Genomic DNA, 2,807 nt, shown 5'->3' with positions numbered 1-2,807 from the left:
AATATGTGTCATTGGGTAAAGTATCGTTTGTTCCTTAGATGCCAAAACTATCACTTTACTGCAGAGACTTTGATATTACCACAGAGCCAAAAAGTTCCTGGTTTCCAGTGACAATCTCGGGAATTCAGTACTTTAGTACTGAAATCTGGTCCCAAGAAGTTCTGAATTGCAGTGAATTTTCATTGGATTTCATTGAATTTTGACTGATTTCGAGAGAATTTTTTCTAAAAATGAGAGAAAACTGTTTTAGTTCTCCGTAATTTTAACTGAAATCCAGTACCTATGATACTTACTCAAGGCACTTTGGTTCTGGAATCGTTGGGTACTGAAATTAAGAAGGGGTTAATAAAATAAGAACCTTGATGTTCTTCAATTGTCACCCGTGCCTCCTCTGATTATCACTTTCAATTATGGGGTGACATTACAACCTAGGTCAACCCCCCTCCGTCACGGATTGGCGCAAATTGCAGAACTTTCTCCCTTCCTCAGTCGCGTGACGTAATACGTAAATGCCCTCAACAGTTCTTATGTTGATAACCCAGGGTTCTTGATTCCTGTACCCAGCGGTTTCAGTACCACCGGTCTGGAATTAAGAACTTTTCTCACTGGAACTCCCTAAGTTTTTTTTTTACATAATTTCAGTGATTTTTTCACTGGAACTAAGTAACTTGCTTCTGGATCTCAGTGTCTGCCCTCGAAACTCACGAATTTCTGGCTTTCAGTAGAGTGGTTATGGAAACTAGAAACTGTTTTCTCTNCAGTATTCTTCATAGGGCCACCGATTGGAGACTAGTATCATATTTGTTCGACTTTTGAGCGCTGTTTAATAATGAATTACTACCATGAATACCGTACAATAACCTATGAACTTCTAGCAATCTTTTCCAATAAAAACCAAGCTCATGAATCAGTTGTTGTACCCGGCGTGGGGGTACTCCTAATTATAGGTTGGTCCTAGGCTTCAAGGAATAAATCCTGATAATAGTAGATAGGCGAATAAATTTGAATTCATTAACCAATTATGATAAATCTATCATCTAACTGAATATAATGAGTTGCAGCCTTCGTGAGCGTCGGAGTGCAACCCAGATGCAATCTATGAATACCCAAATAGCGGCTTATCACATACATTATTCGTTTCCGTTTCGTAACTTGGTCAGTATAATCCAACCATGCTGGTCAGTGTCGAACTGAAAAAACTCANCAAATAGCGGCTTATGACATACATTATTCGTTTGCGTTTCGTAACTTGGTCAGTATAATCCAACCATGCTGGTCAGTGTCGAACTGAAAAAACTCATTGTCAATAAATTCAAACATAACGCAATAAGCCAAATCAGGGCGATAAACCAGTAGAAGAATAATTCACTGATTTAGCGATATTCTGCCTTCCACAACCATCCTCAATTTCNATTCGTTTGCGTTTCGTAACTTGGTCAGTATAATCCAACCATGCTGGTCAGTGTCGAACTGAAAAAACTCATTGTCAATAAATTCAAACATAACGCAATAAGCCAAATCAGGGCGATAAACCAGTAGAAGAATAATTCACTGATTTAGCGATATTCTGCCTTCCACAACCATCCTCAGTTTAGTACGATAATTGTTGTTTGGCGAGAGCTTATGATTGACCTGCTGCACAATTTTACCATAATTTGATGACGTTTCACGTTGAGCAACAGCCCTAAGTCTATATAATCTTCCACAATCTCGTCTCGTATCATCTCGTAAGCGCCCTACTCCTGAAGGGCCAATATGATGATTATTCGATATTAAATTCTAGAGTGTTCTCTTGAGTCCTATGATGAACTTCTACAAAGTTCGGCAATCTTTCTCAACGACTGGACACTGCAAGTACCGTGTGTGTCCCAATTGCCGCAGGTTAAGAATATTCTACCAGACAATAGCGTTTAATTTGTGTTTTTTTTTGTAATTATGAATTCTGAAGGTTCATGAGTCATCTTTGATCATTTCTTGACAAAAAGACATTCGATTTCAACTTTAATTCCGAAGAATTCGATAAATATTCATAAAAAAAACCTTCATAGCTCTTATGGTCGAGTTCTCGGACGACTAAAACTGAGCTAGCCGGGTTGCCGGATATCGTGTGCCCGATTCTCGGACACAGTGAAATAGAGGCAGAGAAATATAGGAAATCAGTTGTGAAAAGTATATTAAGTGTAATTTTATTACTATTTCAACAATGATAAACTGTGATCAACACAATAATAGACAAACAAAAACGTTGAGACAATAAAATATTTGAGTTTATGGTTCATTTAGAGGGATTTTTTCGGGAGGGCTGTGAGAATCGTTAGCGTCTCCACAACTATTATCTAAAAGTTCTTTTTTTTTCATCCCAGAGTCCTTCCTGAATTGACAGTCTTAAGAGATTTTCGCAAGTCCTCATTGGTATATTTGCGGGCTTTTTTTTCTGTATTTCCAGACCTAGAAGATTAAAAAAAATGGATGAATTTGTTATATTCGTTATTTTTATTTTTATTCTCTAATTCACGAGAGTTTCAGAAAATAATATATCTTTATGAAAGCAAAGAAACTGACAGAAAAAAAATATTGAGGTTATGGTTGGAAATCACATGTGCGGGAACTCCTCCAACCGCGAATTCAGTCGTCCGAGATGCCGGATTTAACATTTCTTCCATAAAAAACAATTATTTTTCTCTTTTTTTCATTTCAGCTTTTTCCAAATTTGTTGCTCAACTACTAGAAACCTATTAAAATCAATTGTTCACTTACATTTTGCTGTTTGATCCTTACGCAATATCGATGATTTTTAACGTTCGCGC

This window comes from Diachasma alloeum, unplaced genomic scaffold (assembly GCF_001412515.2).
Source record: "Diachasma alloeum isolate Michigan unplaced genomic scaffold, Dall2.0 Dall_scaffold_01031, whole genome shotgun sequence".
Taxonomy (NCBI): Eukaryota; Metazoa; Arthropoda; class Insecta; order Hymenoptera; family Braconidae; genus Diachasma; species Diachasma alloeum.
The sequence above is the reverse complement of the archived record's forward strand: the minus strand, read 5'-3'. Positions refer to the sequence as shown.